Below are 19,974 nucleotides of genomic sequence, written 5' to 3'. Positions count from 1 at the left end.
TTAGCGACGTAAATCTAATATGACCTTTCTTACAAAAGTTTCTTCACATATGTCACCCATTTATTTACAGGTGAAAATTCCCCAGAGCCCAAAAACCAACTATAGTTATAGACACAGCTGCGACATTCTGACTTCTGAACTGGATTAATCAACCTCTTTCAGTGTACGGTGGAATCTGACACAGGGTACAAAATCGCATTTCTCTCTCTCTTTCTCTCACGAGCACACGCAAGCACTACTAGAGCAGACAACAGCTTTTTGGGTTAGTACCGGCAGTTCGCCATTCAGCCAACAATCTACACAGGTTACACTCTTGGAAGTTCTAGACGACTGACTCTTCTAGTTACGAACTGTCTTCGCTTTGGTGTTCATGCCAACAACGTACCTCCCGGAATAAGCTGCTTGTTACATGACGCAGCGGAAGCGTCCAGGGCCCTTGCCTGCACCTGCCAGGCGCCGAAACTTATATACGCTGGAGGCCATTTTTAACGATGTCTTCAAATGACTGTTGCCTTTACACAGTACTAATAACAAATACCATTTCTAACAAACATCCTCTCTCTACTCACAGGCTAAACTACTGTAGCCGAGGTTGTTAACGGTGGCTAGAGCGTTAGCGCTCGGCCAGAATGGAGTAACATCTTCAGAATCTGTAAATGGAAATAACTGCCATCGCCAGCAATTGGCTGGTAATTGAAAAGAGATGGTAGCACGCAGTTCCTGAATACCAAACTATCCGTCAATATCCTGTTGTAAGGATCCTGTATCCTTACAAGTCATATTACCTTCTATTTTTCACATTTTCTAACCTTATTCTTTAGTTTGGTTACATACTGAGTAAGGATACTCATGCATCAACAGCTGGTTAGGATGCATCCAGCAGCAAAAGCCAATCGGTAACTGCTGACAGTGCGCGTCGCGTTGCAGTATTCCTGAAGTTCGCGTACAGAAATTCATGTTTCGTAGCATACAGGACTTTCCTAAATCAAAGTGTAGCTTAAACTGGTTTTTGGAGCACGAAGAATGCCAACAATAATAACATTTTGTGATCCATAATTAACTGTTGTCATTTGAAACTTCCTGGCAGACTAAAACTGTGTGCCGGACCGAGGCTCGAACTCGGGGCCTTTGCCTTTCGCGGGCAAATGCTCTACCAACTGAGCTACCCAAGCACGACTCACGCCCCGTCCTGACAGCTTTACTTCTGCCAGTACCTCGTCTCGTACCTTCCAAACTTTACAGAAGCTCTCCTGCGAACCTTGCAGAACTTGCACTCCTGAAAGAAAGGATATTACGGAGACATGGCTTAGCCACAGCCTGGGGGATGTTTCTAGAATGAAATTTTCACTCTACAGCGGAAGGTAGGAGACGAGGTACTGACAGAAGTAAAGCTGTGAAGACGGGGTGTGAGTCGTGCTTGGGTAGCTCAGTTGGTAGAGCACTTGCCCGCAAAAGGCAAAGGTCCCGAGTTCGAGTCTCGGTCCGGCACACAGTTTTAATCTGCCAGGAAGTTTCATATCAGCGCACACTCCGCTACAGAGTGACGATCTCATTCTGTTGTCATTTAATTCCTTGACTGTTTGTTTCGCACCATGCTATCGAAGGAACACATATGATTCGCCGACTAGAGAAACGGGTGTGGAGAGGCGTAATGAAGCACTGTACTCGTAGCTAATATCGTCGTGGCAGTTGTTGTGAAGGCATGTGATAGAGATCTACCCGTCGCATGGGAACGTTCAGCACGGTGGCTACGATCTCAGCGAGGCGACAGCTTTATTCCGGCTACAGGTTTGTTCATTTTGCTTTCATACTGATCAAAAACACGAACCATGACACTATGTTCTACACGCTGCCACCAGTCACCAACACTATACAACTACACTCGCATCCGACATGCAGTTCGCTGATTTAGTTTCTAGTCGACAAGCTCACTTCACGCACAGCGACATATGATAATACACTGACGGAAAAAATAGCAACACCAAGAAGGCGTTGTGCGACATAAGCGAAAGTTGGTAGGCGTGTCTCTACGTCTGAAAGATTATGTCTATTCAAATTTCGCGCCAGTCACATACGAGTGGCATTAGTAGCGCCACTATGAGGCTGCAAGTATGTTTGCTTTAAATACTAGCTGTAATGGTCGTGAGCATTGTCTTTGAGATTGGACGCGGTGAAATGATGTTAGTCAAGAATGCCTTTAGGGAGACAAAGACGCTATAATCGCCGGCCGGTGTGACCGAGCGGTTCTAGGCGCTTCAGTCTGGAACCGCGCGATCGCTATGGTCGCAGGTCCGAATCCTGCCTCGGGCATGGATGTGTGTGATGTCCTTAGGTTAGTTAGGTTTAAGTAGTTCTAAGTTCTAGGGGACTGACGACCTCAGATATTAAGTCCCATAGTGCTCAGAGCCATTTGAACCATTTGAACGCTATGATCAACATCTCACTGAGTTTGAAAGAGGTAGTGTAATAGGGCTAGGAGAAACTGGATGTTTCTCCCGCGATATTGCGGAAGGACTCGGCTGGAAAGTAGCCACTGTACATGACTGTTGCCAGTGGTGGTGACGAGAATGTGCGATGGACGGCCACGTGGCATTACTGAGAGGGAAGGCCACCGCATTCGGCATATAGCTCTGGCGCATCGTACTGCATCTGCAGCAGCAATCTGAGCAGCAGTTGGCACCACTGTGACACAACAGACTGTTACAAATCGTTTACTTCAAGGACAGCTCCGAGCCGGACACCCTGTAGCGTCCGTTCCATTGATCCCAAACCACCATTTTCGACTTCATTGGTGTCAAGCGACAGCTCTTGAAAAGCAGGGTGGAGGTCTGTTGTGTTTTCTAATGAAAGCTCGTTCTGCCTCTGTGCCAGTGACGACCATGTGTTGGCTAGGAGGCGTCTGCAACCGAACGGTCTGCGTGGTACACACACTGCACCTACACCTGGAGATACCGTCTGGGGTGCGATTTCGTACGACAGCAGGAGCACTGTCCTGGTTATCCCACGTACCCTGGCAGCAAATTTGTGTGTCAAAGTGGTGATTCGACCTGTTGCGCTGGCAATTCATGAACAGCATTCCAGTGGGTGTTTTCCAACAGGATAACGCTCGTCCACATACCGCTGTTGTAACTCAGAGTGTCGACCTATTACCTTGGCCTCCTCGATCATCAGATCTTTCTCCAATCGAGCACATATGGGACATCATCGTACGACAACTGCAGCGTCATCCACAAACAGCGTTAACCGTTTCTGTACTGACCGACCAACTGTAACATGCGTGAAATTTCACCCCACAACCTGACATCCGGCACCTGTGCAAGGCAATGCATCCACGTTTGCATGCTTCCACTCAACATTCTGGCGGTTACACCAGTTGTTAATGTACCAGATTTTCACATTTGTAGTGGCTTCTCTCGCGCTTACATTAACCCGTGATCTTGCAATGTTAATCACTTAAATATGTTGCCTAGACAAATGCATTTCCGTAATTGCATTATTCTACATTAATTAATTTGGTGTTGCGATTATGAACTATACTACCCCTGAGTACGCAGTAACAAATACGAACGAGGAAGCAAGACTCATTCGGGCTCCTGTTGTTTTTTCCTAAGCAACGTGGCGAAATGACGTGTCAGCAGTTTCATAATATCCTGGAGATCCACTTGCGCAGAGCCCTATCACGAAGCTTTTCTTTCCGTTTCCTCTTTCCTTCTTTTTATTATCACACCACTTCCAAGTTAACATTCTCCGAGGAGTTTTTCACACACGACATGAACGACAAATTTATATTCTTGCAACCGTTCTGTTGGGTCCGTAAATTTTTTGGCGACACGGCATCGTTTGGACTAGTTTTCTGATTTCAGCTAGCTTACCGCAGACGCGTCGAAGCCTCGTGATTGGAATCCTTATCAATATGAAATGTCCGCCGCTTTAAATTTGTTTGCAAAGTATATACGTTAAGGTCGAATAGGAGGCAACACAACATTCGCTTACGTCAGCTTGGACAATCATCTCATATTCCACACACACAGCGAACTTCATCAACACAGTTAAAACATTTTCAATCCTTCTCTGCCAATGTGTATATGATCTCGAAAAATACGAGAAAGTTGGTTTAAACTGTCCTTACCGAACACTAGAGGGAGTCCTTGCCCTGTTATCAATGTGATAACTCTTTCGCTTTCATGGTTAAAGTTCAACTTATAGTTTATCAAAATATAAGAAAACTGATCCAGACTGACATTAGCCTGTTGTCTCCACGTCTGGAAACCAATACTCTCTCGAGTTTTCTGGGGGTTCCCGTACTAATAACTAATAGGGCAACAGAATGCAGGCACGTTACCAATGACCGAGCTGAAAAGAAAATGTCTTTGTGTTGATATATCCGATGATCCCTGTACGTGCTACCGCTGAAAGACCTCATACGTCTGCGATGATAGTCAGATGTCGATTAATGATTTCTAAGGGAGTCAGTTGATGTAATACAGTGGGGAGGGATTAATGGACTTAGTGAAGCTACTTTAAACGTGACAGTATCTTCCGCCAACAAGTTTCCGTATACCTGCTATAGCTCGCTATCTCAAGTGCTGCAACAGTTTCATCCATGCTGATGACAATGACGCGCTAACTTCTGGACTTTTTAGTCCGCTAACAACTTATCGACGATTTATAAGCAACATTATTTCCTGTGTATATGACCACTCTCTGCTACACATGTGTTCAGCAGCAGATAATTAGTATTAACTCTGTGATATAAAAACGAACATTTGAATGTCTTACTCTAAAAGTTACGCGTACAGATAAAAAGTAATTGCCTTACAAGTATCGACTATTGTAGTACAAGCATTTACACAGATGTAGATAAATTTTAAATAGACTTGTCGTACCGGTTTTCGGCTATATGTATAGAATAAGGCAATCCACCGTTCTAGGATTCTGAGACTTACGTGATGACTCCTCTCAGTGCCACATTTTAAGAGGGCGTCCAGCAGTGAAAAGAAAGTCTAAAGGAATTCTTACAACAACATCAGAAAATAATTTTCTGTATGCTCGCTCTAAGATTGTTCTGTAACGACAAGATACAATAGCGAATGACTATTAATGACAAGGTTTCCAATATTTTATAGAGAACGAATAGTGAATCCTTACTTTCTACGGTCCCACTGTGTCGTGTAAAATCAATACCACACAGCTGGAGGTATTATAACCTCAGCGACCTCAAAAACTTTCGCTATCCAATATAAACAAATCTGGAAGAAGACGAACAATCTTGGCCGCTAGTTGTAACTAGCGTTTCATTTGCAACAGTACATATTAGGTGACGCATCCTCTCCAAAAATCACTGAGGCTATTCCGTGAGAGTGGTATTCGATACGAACAAGAAGTGTAGCCGTTTATCGTTTGACATCTATAACATGTACACGCTACAGCCTGTGTACCACAGATACACACATCAATTTTAACATCACAAACATTCCATACTTGACACATACGTCATTTGACATAGACCTACACAACATACGCCACTGACGATGGGTGGGCAATTAAGGATTACATACAGCTCATGACGTAGAGCAAGATGTCTTTTAAAGATAATTAAAAGCTGATGAGTAGCAAGCATACAGGATTTTTCACTCTCGTCCCTGTTTCGAGATAATATACAACAAGCTGTAGGTTTGCTGTAGATTGTAAGGCTTTTACCAGTAAAACGAAGTCTCTGATTCACCTTTCCGACAACTTTTTCTATGTGTTGGTTCTAACTTAAATTATTTATAATTGTGATCCCTAGGTAATTAGTTGAACTGGTGTAACCGAAATTTAGCAGAGTCCTTTAAGTACTCATGTGGAAGACTTCACACTTTTCATTATTTAGGGTCACCATTGCCACTTTTCGCATCATACACATATCCTGTCTAAGTCATTTTATGATTCGTTGTGATCTACTGACGACATTATTAGACGACAACATCATTGCCAACAGTCTAAGAGGATTTCTCAGATTACCTCCTAAATCGTTTGGATACATTAAGAACGGCACAGTGCCTATAAAACTTCATTGGGGAACCCGCGATATCACTTTAGTTTCAATAGATCACTTTCCGTCAATTACTACGAACTGTGACCTTTCTGACAGGAAGTCACGAATCTTGTCACTCAACGAAGATGGCACTCCACATGCAAGTAGTGAATGGTGTCTTAAGGAAATCTAACAATATATAATAAAGATGCGTCCCACAGATGGCACTCATTACCTAGATCGTCGGTAATGGCAGACTTCGAAGTTCGGAATCCGAACAACCTGTACGTGGGCGCGTGCAGAGGAGCGACCAACCAATACTGCGCAAGGTAAGTCTACGGACCGGGATATAAAGTGCTAACGGATTGGTCGGCAAACCTGAGCCACCAATTTCCGATGGCAAATCAGCAGGAAGCGAACTGGCATAAATTATTTCTGCGCACATCCGATTAGCGCCGCACCCAAGTCGTAACGCCGGCGCACCGTACGTGCGAGAGCTCGAAATGAAATACGCGTGGCATAAAGCGGATTAACAGCCCACTTGTATTTAACGACGGCATAAACAGCGCGCAAAACGCGCCGCCTGATCCGACAATAGCGGCACCAGAGTCCAGGCTGACACACCGTAGGCTTATCACGGCACGCGGCGCCCAAACTGAGGCGCACCGATCGAATCACACCGGTACCAAGTTTGAGCATCTGTTTCGGTGCGTACACGATTGGAGACCTGTGTGAGTCCAGTAGCGGCATCAGAGTCGGTACTGTCTGATCACGTCACCGGCTATCAATCACTGGACCCGACCAAAATCGTCGATACATCTATGGCGTTAGCTGCCCCCAGTGATTTCAGGAGTACCTTCCGAAAAGGCACGTGCCAGTTTCAAGAAAGAAATACAAGGAAAGAGGAATTATTTATAAATGAAGTATGTCACTTAAAAACCATTTGTCCAATTAACGGTGTGCTTCGCGGTGCTAAGCCGATTTGTAGTTCCCATTTTATTTACAATTAGTTGTCTGGGTGTGTATTTATTCCAGTCTTCTGTTAGTACACCTCCTCGTTGTCCGTCTCTCTGTCCATCTCTACCACCCCCTCTCTGTCCGTCCACTTCCTCCATCCGTCATTCTCTGTCCTCTCCACCTGCTCCTACCCGTTCGAATTTCATATCCTCATCCCGATTTCTCTCTCTGTCCGTCCACTTCCTCCATCCGTCATTCTCTGTCCTCTCCACCTGTCCCTACCCCTTCGAATTTCATCTCCTCCCCCCCCCCCCCATTTCTTTGTCAATCTCCTCCTCCCACGTCTCATAGCCCACCTCGTCCTTCTTCCCCCTTCCTCCCTCCCCCCCCCCCTGGTTCATCTCGTCTCCTTTCCTTTCTGTGTCGATCTCCTCCTCTCTCTGTCCACCTCAACCTCTTCCCTTCTCTGTCTGTTTCCAGAGCCCCCTTCCCCCACTTCTCTGACTATCTCCTGCTCCCCCTGCCTCTTTCCACCTCCTCCCCTTTGCTTTTCCCCTCCCCTATCTCTGTCCATCTCCTACTCCTCCTCCACCTCCTCTGTTTCCTGCGCCCCCTCCCCGCAGTTCTCTGCCTCTCTCCTCCTCCCCCTGTCTCTGTCCACCTCCTCCCCTTTGCTTTCTCTGTCCATTTCCCCCTTCCCTATCTCTGTTCAACTCCTCCTCCTCCTCCTTCTGTCTGTGCCTATATCCTCCTTCCCCCTTGCTGTCTGTCCATCTCCTCAACCTCCCTTTTCTCTCCACGTCACCACACTCTCTCCAGTAGGAGGCTGGTGATTCTTACCCCTAGACAATTTTTTTCCTGGGGTGTAGGACGAGTATTCTACCTGTAACTTAGCCCGCACACACACATGTCAAAAATATTTTACATTTATTTAACTAATTTCTCGCGTATCTGTACACATCTTCACCTACATCTCTAGCCAATCTTGGCCTGAAATTCCATTTTCACACAGCTCAATGTTTATAACGTCGTATGTTCTGAACTGCGTGCTGTACAATGATATAATTTCGCAGATGCATCCAGCGATAAATGTGCCTACCGTCTGCAAAATGCGTTAGGAACAGAGTTAGTTGTAAAGGAGTAATAAATTAAAACGTCATGCAGGACATGACAGTTTCTCACCCATCTCAGTGTTTGATCTCCTGAACCAAAGTACAGTACGACGATGTAATTTTTCTGTTTCGCTCTGTGATATATGTGAATATTGTATGCAAAATGTGTCACCAATACTATTAGTAGTCAAGATGTAATAAATTAAAACGTCGTGCTTCGTGTGAGAGTTTTACAGCGTGAACAGCGAAAATGTAGTAAGCGATAAACTTTTTTCCTTTCATCATGTTGCAAATGTGTGAGTGCCCTCATTCTCAAATACTGGGTGATTAAGGTATTGGTATTCTCGCGTCGTGGACTACAGTGCTTTTTCACACCCACTCATTTGATATGTGGGCGGTTCTTCCTTCCACAGTCATTCTTCCTAGACAGTAAAAGATATGTGTACCAAGTTCGGTTTAAACGGGTGCAGTGGTTTAGGAGGTGATGTGGAACATAAATACATACACTTTGTGATCAAAAGTATCCGGACGTTTTTCATATTAGTTGCATTGTGCTGCCACCCACGGCCAGGTAGTCCATACCAGCGACCTCAGTAGTCATTAGACATCGTGAGAGAGCAGAATGGGGCGCTCCGCAGAACTCACGGGCTTCGAACGTGGTCAGGTGATTGGGTGTCACTTGTGTCATACGTCTGTAAGCGAGATTTCCACGCTCCTAAACATCCCTAGGTCCACTGTTTCCGATGTGATACTGAAGTGGAAACGTGGTGGGACACGTACAGCACAAAAGCGAACAGGCCGACCTCGTCTGTTGACTGACAGAGACCGCCGGCAGAGAGGGTCGTAATGTGTAATAGGCAGACATCTATCCAGACCATCACACATGAATTCCAAACCGCTTCAGGATCCACTGCAAGTACCATGACAGTTACGCGGGAGGTGAGAAAACTTGGATTTCATGGTCGAGCGGCTGCTCATAAGCCACACATTACATCGCTAAATGCCAAATGACGACTCGCTTGATGTAAGGAACGAAAGCACTGGACGACTGAACAGTAGAAAAACGTTGTGAGGGGTGACGAATCACGGTACACAATGTGGCGATCCGATGGCAGGGTGTGCGTATGGTGACTGCCCGGTGAACGTCATCTGCCAGCGTATGTAGTGCCAACTGTAAAATTCGGGGGCGGTGTTGTTATGGTGTGGTCGTGTTTATCATGGAGGGGGCTTAAACCCCTTGTTTTGCGTGGCACTATCACAGCACAGGCTTGCATTGATGTTTTAAGCACCTTCTTGCTTCCCACTGTTGAAGAGCAATTCGGGAATGGCGACTGCATCTTTCAAGACGATCGAGCACGTGTTCATAATACACGGCCTGTGGCGGAATGGTTAGACGACAGTAACATCCCTGTAATGTACTGGCCTGCACAGAGTCCTGACCTAAATCCTACATAACACCTTTGGCATGTTTCGTAACGTCGACTTCGTGCCAGGCGTCACCGACCGACATCGATACCTCTCCTCAGTGCAGCACTCCGTAAATAATAGGCTGCCATTCCCCAAGAAACCTTCCAGAACCTGATTGAATGTATGCCTGCAGAGTGGAAGCTGTCATCAACGCTAAGGGTGGGCCAACACCATACTGAATTCCGTTATTACCGACGGCGGGCGCCACGAATTTGTACGGCATTTTCGGCCAGGTGTCCGGATACTTTTGATTACATAGTGTACATACATACATACTTACATACATACGTACATCCATTTTTATAAGTTGTATGAATATGGATCTATCAGCGTCCGACATTTTCTTCAGGTGCTGCGAGTTGTGCTGTTACTTGTTCTCACTGTCTGGACTCCACCAAGACAGTGAACTTCTGTTGGTCTCAAGCAGATCTTTATAGCTGATTTCGAGTTCGGCATCATGCGCGCATCACGCCCTTTGATGCTCTTTTGTTTTTCAGAGTCTTCGCTGATATTCCTTGAAACGCACGTTCTCTCAGAGTATCACAGTTATGCTAGATGTTATGGAGAGGGAGATCTTAACAAATTGAGTGCTGGACCCCAAGCCTTGTTTAAATCCTCCTCCATTTACTAGGTTTCCCGACTTTTTCATTTCGACAGACTCCTTAATTAAGCTATCCCAGAAAACTGGCGTACGCTCCACAATACTGGTCTCATCGAAATTCATTTCATGATTATATTCGGGACAGTGTTCGAGCGACAGCTGATTTGCTTCGTTGTTTTAGCCGGATGAGTCGCTGATATTCCTTGCATCTCTCCTCGACTGTTCTTATTGTATGAATGATGTAAAGCATGCCACTCGCATGGAATGCTGTACAGACCTGACTTTCGCACATCTAGATCGTCTTTAACGTTATCAGGTTTTTTTTACAATTTTTGCTGACTGGAACGATATGCACTGGATGCTATGCTTCCGCAGACGTCTACCTAACTTTGCGGATATTGGGCTAGCGTAAGGCAGATAAGCGATTCAAGGTTTCCCTTTCCCTGTCTCAACCTCTTTCTCATGCGTTCTTGAGTTTGACTGAAAATGTCGGCGTCATTTCCCTAAACCGCTCTCGCAAATGCCAGGGAAGGTTCCTTTGAAAAGGCCACGGCCGATTTCCTTGTCTATCCTTTCGTAATCAGAGCTTGTATTCTGTCTCTAATGACCATGTTGTCGACGAGTCGTCAAACTCGAATCTTCCCTTTCTTTTTGCAATGCCCGCTCAGTTTGACGATCTGAGTACCCATAACTTCGGAAAACTATTCGTTGGTGTTGCAAATTGTGATACTCTCCTTGTCTGAAAGTGTTCCGAGTTCTACGGACCAACCTTTGATAACGAATTTCTTTGTGACGGACAGTAATGTCTCGAGGCGTGGACGTGGAGGTCAGTTGCAACGGTTTTCTATACCGTATAAACTGTGACTCAGTATCTGAGCAAATCGCATGCGTCGCCTCGAAATATTGTACATAAAATGGAAACAACAACTCGGATTAACTCCAGGAACCATACCATTAATCAATCAAGTTCAGGAAATCTCGGGAATCGCTTTTGTCTGACTGGTTCTCCAGCACTGCCAGTGAATCTCGAACCGTTAACAAGATGGAGTAACGTGAGAGATAGTGAACTCTAAAATAACGAGAGTTCAATTCATCTCGCCTTTCATCGCTCTGTGCTAGCGCATACAAGAAATCGTTAAAACATCTGACGAAGATAACAAACAATATGGCGCAGTTAAATAAATGACTTTCGTTCGCGAACTGTTACGTTCTAATACCCACCCGACCATCCCGATTACGTTTTCTGTGATTTCCCTAGTTCACTAGAGTCGAATGATTAATGTGAAAAGAAAACCGTGGACTTCCTGAACCATTATTTTCGAATCCGGCTTGTACTTCGTTTGCAATGACCTCGCCGTTGGAACGATAAACCTCAATTTTTGCTACCTTCCGTTTTTTCAGTGGACTTAGGAACTGGTGGCTTAAAAACAAGACGGGATAAGAACTTAAAAGTCGTTTTTCAATACAGTGGTACCATCTCCCTTCATTGTATTTACGTAAATTTTCATCATTACGTACGTATTGGTACAACTGTAGTGAAAAGTACTGTTCTGTTCATCAAAGGGAAGGACATAGTGATCAGAGCAACTATTCTCGCGGTGGGAATGTTGCTTGTATAACTACGAGGTAAGAAAAATGATAGTCTGTTTATACTAACGTACTAAACAATTCTGTCACCTCGTTGAAGTAGTTTATTTAAAGGTAGTTATTTATTTTTTTCTGTTTCCTTTTTCTTCAATCTATTATAGCAAACATCACTGATTTATGTCTATATACTTTGCTTTCGTGGTATCTACAGCCACGCACACTTTTTCCCTTCGGTGATAAGTAGCTCAAGGATAATGTCGCAATTCGTGCTGCAGCCAACAAACACGCGTGTGAACTGGGCGACGGACTAAACCACGCTACTGAATCACTAAACCGAGCCGAGACGGTGTGTCTTTGTAGGAGACGGGGAGTGTCTTGTGGTGACGTCACGTCTCCGTCGGGACTCGCCTACATTTCACACGTGGCTGAACTTACCAATCGACCGTAGCGGGCCCCAAGTAGACGCGTTTAATGAAGTTCCACGTCCGTATTAGCAGTGCGAAGTCCAGCACGATAAATTTTAAGCGACAGACGCAACAGCAACACGTGACTGATGTACAATGCAAAGCGTGAAGCTATTTTCCATTATTGCTCCCGACAACAAATATTACACGACCGGTCGCCACAACGGTAAGAAATACTCTGTGCCGAAGATGATAGGGACGACGTATCGCGAATATTAATATTTTGTTGAAAATGTTGACTGGTATACTCTCTTTCAAATTCTGAAGGTGGCAGGGGTACAATACAGGGAACGAAAGGCTATTTACAATTTGTACAGAAACCAGATGGCAGTTATAAGAGTCGAGGGGTATGAGAGGGAAGCAGTGGTTGGGAAGTGAGTGAGACCGGCTTGTAGCCTTTCCCCGATGTTATTCAATCTGTATATTGAGCAAGCACTAAAGGAAACAAAAGAAAAATTTGGATTAGGTATTAAAATCCATGGCGAAGAAATAAAAACTTTGAGGTTCGTTGATGAGGTTGTAATTCTGTCAGAGACAGCAAACGACTTGGGAGAGGAGTTGAATGGAATGGACAGCGTCTTGAAAGGAGGGTATAAGATGAACATCAACAAAAGCAAAACGAGGATAATGGAATGTAGTCGAATTAAGTCGGGGGATGCTGAGGGAATTAGATTAGGAAATGAGACACTTAAAGTAGCAAAGGAGTTTTGCTATTTGGGGAGCAAAATAACTGATGATGGTCGAAGCAGAGAAGATATAAAATGTAGACTGGCAATGGCAAGGAAAGCGTTTCTGAAGAAGAGAAATTTGTTAACGTCGAGTATTGATTTAAATGTGAGGAAGTCGTTTCTGAAAGTATTTGTACGGAGTGTACCCATATATAGAAGTGAAACGTGGACGATAAATAAGTTTAGACAAGAAGAGAATAGAAGCTTCCGAAATGTGGTGCTACAGAAGAATGCTGAAGATTAGATGGGTAGATCACGTAACTAATGAGGAGGTATTGAATAGAACTGGGGAGAAGAGGAGTTTGTGGCACAACTTGACTAGATGAAGGGATCGGTTGGTAGGACATGTTCTGAGGCATCAAGGAATCACCAATTTAGTACTGGAGGGCAGCGTGGAGGGTAAAAATCGTAGAGGGAGACCAAGAGATGAATACACTAAGCAGATTCAGAAGGATGTAGGCTGCAGTAGGTACTAGGAGATGAAGAAGCTTGCACAGGATAGAGTAGCATGGAGAGCTGCATCAGACCAGTCTCAGGACTGAAGGCCACAACAACAACAACAACAACAACAATAAATTGTACTGTTGATATACTGGCAATATCGATATATTTTCCCTGGATATTCGGATTTCGTAATTATGTTTTCTGTATACCACACCGAGCACTGTAATTAAGAAATTACTATTTTTCAAATATTTTAATTCATGTTGGGTAAAAAGTTCTCAGTAAACTTGCTGTTCCGGGATAACTTCAAGAGCCTGCACGCCGGTCAAGAACGTTAGATCAGAGATGGCTGTGAAGACTCAGCCAATAGTACGCTGACCGACACGTCTCTAGGACGACACCGAGACAGCAGCGGCCTTTAGGCGAAGAGAACATAAACGCCGCTCCGCCTGGCCGCAGCGCAGCCATTTGGAGACTAGCCGTTTTACGATATCTACAGCAGTGAGTTAGAAACTGTACTGTTTCACTTGTATTAGGAGTTGTGTATACTGGAGAGATTGCTTATATCTCATGTCGTCCTTTGTTTGCGACATCCCACTGTAAATTTCTCAAAGTATTGTCATTTATCTTACTGCAATAAAATCTCATCAATACGATTTGCTTGAATTGTTGGCTAGCGATCCCAGAAAGCAGGTTTCCTAGGCACCCCATATTCGGCGAGTAGGCAGAACACAAAACTTGCTGCGTCGAATACGGTTAAAATCTCAAGCTTCCGATGACAGCCTCCATCATCGTCCTCAGGGATTATGTCTGACTTTCGTGAAAGGAGGCTCCCACTTTTATCCCCAAAGGACAGCATCTGACTGACAGGATTACGTCATGATAACGTCACGGAAATGGCGCCTCCTGAGGTGGCGTCCTCTACGTCACTTGCTGCGTCACCAAATGTTCAAATGTGCGTGAAAACTTATGGGACTTTACTGCTAAGGTCATCAATCCCTAAGCTTACACACTACTTAACCTAAATTATCCTAAGGACCAACACACACACACCCATGCCCGAAGGAGGACTCGAACCTCCGCCGGGACCAGCCACGCTGCGTCACCGTTCGCTTCGGGCGGTCTTCCTCTGTGCTCTTTCATTATCAAGTGAACGCTACTATGCATTGCTAAGTGAATGTCCGGTGCCCCTATTGAAGTTTTTATCACAGAATATAGTTTCCGCTGCTTCTCTGATCAAAGAGTCCCAATAGTTCGAAGAGGGGGCCAGAATTCTCTCACGTTTATTCAACAAGTTCAGCCGCTGCTACCCCATTGTCTCCCCCCTGATCACCAACCCTGATATGCTGACGCGCCTTCACAAACAGGTACCTCCGTCCCTACACCTCCACAGACTCTATGTACTATCCCAACGTTACTTCAACCAACTCTCTCTCCCAGACAATCAGATGAGCCCCGATATTTATCCTTCCTACTAACTTTAACTATTTCCCCCATTTCCCAATTCTGGTCAGGGCTTCTCTCTCCTTTCCTCTCCATCCACCCCCAGCACTTTCTTCTTGCACTGCTCTACCCACACGACACACTAATCCTCACCCTATGTCTATCTCACCGACTGTATTTCTCACTATCGCCCTGAGCTCCAACATCCCCTCTTCACAACTTTCCTATCTAACAGACCCACACCCCTCAGCCCTAAGGAATATACTCTCCTCCAGCAATGTCCCGGGTTCGATTCCCAGCCAGGTTGGAGATTTTCTCTGCCCGGGGATTGGACGTTTGTGTTGTCCTCAACATTTCATCATCATCATCATTTGTGACTGTGGCTAGATTGGACTGTGTACAAATTGGACGGTGTAAAAATTGGGACTTTGTACGGACGCTGATGACCGCGTAGTTGAGCGCCCCACAAACCAAACATCATCATCCAGCAATGTCTCTCACCCTTGTGCAGGTCCTTCTAATTTTACGTGAGAATGCAGTGCTTCAGTGTTTTCACCCGAAGAATGTCACCTTCCTGCGAAGAGTATATATTTGCGTTGTTTTTAACTGTCCATCTTTAATTTTAATTTAAAGTAGAGAACAGGCCCAAATTTTGTCAGTATTTTTCGTTGCAAATTTCTGAAGAGCGGAGTATTGTACCGCTGACAGCCCATCCCCCAGCCGTATGGAGAGAGGAGCACGAGATTATAATAACGGAGAAAAAAGACGCCGCTAATCTTACTCTATCCGCAAACTAGATTCCAATAACCCCATTGTCTCGTGTCTGGTCACCAGCCCTGGTATGCTGCCCTCCGTCATTACACTTACACACGTTTCATCCTATCTCACCGCAACTTCAACCAACTCCCTCTCCCAGACAATGAGATCCGCCCCGATATTTATCCCTCCTACCGACTTTAAGCCTTCCCTAACTATCTCACACTACATAAGGGGTCCTCTCTAGTTTCCCCTCTCCACCCACCCCATTTCTTTCTTCTTGTCCTACTACCCTCCCCACACACCATTACTCCTTCTCACCCTCCGTCCTTCCCACAGTCTGTATTCCCATTATCTGCTTCATCTCCTACCTATCATTTCCATAGTTTCCCCACTTGACAGACCCCTATCTTCTTACCCACACCCCCTCAACCTCCATGGAACAAAATGGCTTCGAGCACTATGGAACTTAACATCTGAGGTCATCAGTCCCCTAGAACTTAGAACTAATTAAACCTAACTAACCTAAGGACATCACACACATCCATGCCCGAGGCAGGATTCGAACCTGCGACCGTAGCGGTCGCGCGGTTCCAGACTGAAGCACCTAGAACCGCTCGGTCACACCAGCCGGCTCTCTATGGAACAATTTCTCTCCTCGCACAATATTTGCCACTCAGTGCAGGTCCTTCGGAAATAATGTGAAAGTGCACTTCTCCAGTGCTTTTTTCATAGAAGGATATCACCACGTCGCAACTGCGTTTTTTAAATCGTAAATATTTTTCGTCCTTCTAGATGTCCGTTATTAATCTTTTTAATTTAGAAGTAAACAGTTCTCATATTTTTTCTATTATCTTTGTTATATCTTTATGAATGCTCTTGGCTGAAGCGCAGAGTACTGTACCGGTGACAGCCCAACCCCGCCCATTGGGGGCAGGTGGAAATGAAATCTCACAAAAAAAACCACCGCTAATTTTTTCAAAATTTCTGTATTTCAGGTGATCCTGATGATAAACTTAGCGATCGGCGACTGTCCGTTTAGGCTACCACATTCGCCACATTCGCAAGGACTATTACAAATACATAGCACTCTCTGGTCGAGATCATCTTTACAACGTCGCAACATTTCTTTAGTTTTCCTGGTTAGGCGAAACACCAATCTGATTCGTTGCCTATTTACGGATCTACTCTATTTAACTAGCTGCTGCACCACAGCTGCTCTTCTTTGGACTTTTTCGATGATCTTCATCAGTTCTAATCGGTAAGGATCCCATACTGCACGACAGTACTGTAGCAGAGGACGGACAAGTGAAGTGTAGGCAGTCTCTTCAGTAGACTTGTTGCATCTTTTAAGTGTTCTAGTAATAAAAAGGAGCCCTTGGTTTGCTTTCGCCATAACATTCTCCATGTGATCGTTCCAGTTTAAATTGTTCGTTGTTGTAATCTCTAGGTATTAAGACAAACTGACAGACGTTAAATTTTTGTGATTTACCATTTAACCGAAATTTAATGGATTTCTTTTTGTGCTCATGTGGATGACCTCACACTTTTCCTTATTCAGAGACAAATGCCACTTCTGGCACCATACACATATCGTGTCTAAATCATTTTAGCAATTGTCTTTAATCTTCTGATAACTGTACTACACGGTAAACGACAACATCATATCCAAACAGCTTAAGAGGGTTGCTCAGGTTGTCCCCAAAACCGTTTACATAGATTCGGAGAGCAGAGGGCCTATAACAGTTCCTAGTGAAACGCCGGATATCACCAATCACCAATCGATGATTAGAGATCCCAGTCGACAGCACTCATTTCCTCATGCGAATAAAGAGCTATTTAGAATTTAAAGTTTTGTATTAAAAGTAATAATCACGCTTTTCGATGCACTGAAAATCCGTTAAACTGAAAATATCGATATTTTACACGCAATACATCTTCAACATCTATTTCATCCATATGATTGATCGAGAAATCGATATATCGTTTTGGATTTAGGAATATGCATGATGTACATACCGGCTGGACTGTTGCCCCGCTACGATCACTTAAAGATGACCATTTGTAATGTGTAATACTCTCTGGAATGAGGATTAGTTTCTTCGGTGTACAGTCCTGAGATACGGGAGAGTCAGTGATGCATCGTCACAGGGTCTGTACCACCAACGGCAGAAGCCTGTGACCGGCACCCCCGTTCGCCAGTGCCTGTGTCACGTGACGGGAGGCGTAACCGGGTTAATTTCACGCAGCCGCAGCAGCAGCAACAACAACAACAGGGCGCTCACGCACCGCTCTGCGCGCCGAAGGCCGCGCTAAAAATAGCTCGCCACGGCACGCAGACGTCGGGGTCAAGCGCCGAGAAACACCACCAGCTGCCCACTACTACCCGTTTCGTCCTTTCCGGTACCCAGACATTATTCAGAGTTATTCTCGTTGCTCCGAGTACTGCCCGTCTGCTGCTCTGAACATCAGTGGGTCACCGCCTTTCGCAAAACACAGATCTTTACTTTCCCCTACATACGTGAAGACAGATATACACCTTGTACAATGACGCTAATACCTGGAACACTGGTATCTACGCCTCTTCTATACCTACCTGTTCGCTCGAAAACTGGCTGTCCTCAGCTTAGGCCACAACTACAGACGACTGCCGAATGGAACAAGATCAGCCAAATCTCGGTCTACAAAGATGTGTCAATAAATAATACAATGAAGTCTTCACCCCACAATAGGCTTAAATCTAGGAAACCTATCTGGATCCACACTCCACCCACCTATACTTGGAAAAACAGTGGAAATCAAAATAGTCATCCTTTAGAACCACAACTAAACGGCCCACACAGATCCTGCCAAGTCACTTCCATGAAAGCATTTACCTCGGAAATCATGGTGTCCCTGAACAGAATCAGAAGAGCGCATGCCAGAACGAAAGCTACGTTCTGTAAGTGGACAATGGCTGAAATTCTCAATGCGACTTCAGCGCTAAGGAACAAACAGTACAACACATACTAATGGAAGTGGCCACACAGGAAATTCGAAGAAACTTGGAACAGGAAATTCGAAGGGATTTGGAAAGATCTTCTAGCAGCAACAACTGAAGCTATTAAATGGCTGAACTCACTGGACACCGCACTGTAGTAGACACACTGCAAAATGAAGTGCTACATGAAAATTACATTTGAATTAGCGTTTAAATGATATAATCACCCTTAAACATTTAGTATCCATTAAATTTTATTTACAATACAAATAAGACACATACTACAAGTCTTTTTTTTGCCAAAGCTGTATAATTCTTAGTACATTAATGTTTTATATTTCAATATGGGAAATTTATCATCTCTGGAGACGCCATACAATAAAATAACCTGCATATGTTTCGGTATCAGAATGAATGTTTTATCTGCAGCGGAGTCTGCGCTACTGTGAAACTCCCAGTTTATAAAAGCTGCCCTGTAGACCTTGATTTGAAAGCGAATTCTTGCCTCTGGCGGGCCATGCTGTCACCAGCTGAACTAGAGGGAAACTCGAGCGTATACAAAAAAGACCGTAGTGAATAGTCACTTGCTCGTGTAACTAGCGGGAGACACATTCATCGAAAACCCCTAACTGGCAGAGGCTCGAAAATACGAGACTGTAAATCTAACGAGAACCTGTTCACAAAACCTTTAAAATCTTCGTTCGTGGCAGAAGCTAGGAAAATTCTTAAGCCTCGTATGCGTCAATCACGTTGAGACTGTGCAATTACGGTTAGGCAAATAACACACCAAACATACACACTTATTCTTCTCATGCTTCACCCGTGAATGCGATGGAAATAAATAAAAAATACATGGTTCTAGTACGCTCTGCCACGCAAGTAACAGTTATTCGCAGAGCCTTATTCTGGTACACTCTGGCACGCAAGTGACAACGATTTGCAGAGTTGTTACTCGCAGTCTTCTTTCTTCCAAGAACATCACTCCAGTAAATATGTAGAACAACTTTCGCGGAACTTGGAAAATACGATACACTTGCTGAAAGCTTGAAATTCACAGTGGCCAGAGCTTGTATAGTGCTACATCTACGAAAGCTACTCATGAAGTGTAAATAATCACTTAGAAAGAATAAAATTAGGTAATTAATTTTTGTTTGTGTTTGTTTGTAGGACACACTGAACCCACGCGGCACACTACCGTAGCACGTCGCTCGAGGAGCGACAACATAAAAGTACTGAGCGAGGCGGTACAGCACTTAGTACACTGGACACGCATTCCGAAAAAAGGCAGTTCAAATACGTGCCCTGAAATACAGATTTAGATTTTCCGCGATTTCCTCAAAATGGTTCCAGGCAAATGCCGAGGTGGTTCCTTTGAAAGGGCACAGCCCAATTCCTTCCCCATCCTTGAAACATTCCGAG

The 19,974-nt window shown here is 44.6% G+C and overlaps 1 protein-coding gene and 2 non-coding genes across 3 annotated transcripts in view; 1 reads left to right on the top strand and 2 right to left on the bottom strand.

Annotated features, from left to right (window-relative positions):
* LOC124595496 (protein gustavus) overlaps positions 1–19,974 on the bottom strand; it is a 336,961-nt gene that overhangs the window by 168,875 nt on the left and 148,112 nt on the right. The window lies entirely within an intron of this gene.
* On the bottom strand, positions 1,099–1,173 carry Trnas-cga. Its single transcript has one exon. It is a non-coding gene; the product is annotated as a tRNA-Ser (tRNA).
* Positions 1,415–1,489, top strand: Trnal-caa. The gene has a single exon. It is a non-coding gene; the product is annotated as a tRNA-Leu (tRNA).

Source organism: Schistocerca americana, chromosome 2, assembly GCF_021461395.2.
Source record: "Schistocerca americana isolate TAMUIC-IGC-003095 chromosome 2, iqSchAmer2.1, whole genome shotgun sequence".
In the NCBI taxonomy this organism is placed as follows: Eukaryota; Metazoa; Arthropoda; class Insecta; order Orthoptera; family Acrididae; genus Schistocerca; species Schistocerca americana.
This window is presented reverse-complemented; position numbering and strand designations above follow the sequence as displayed.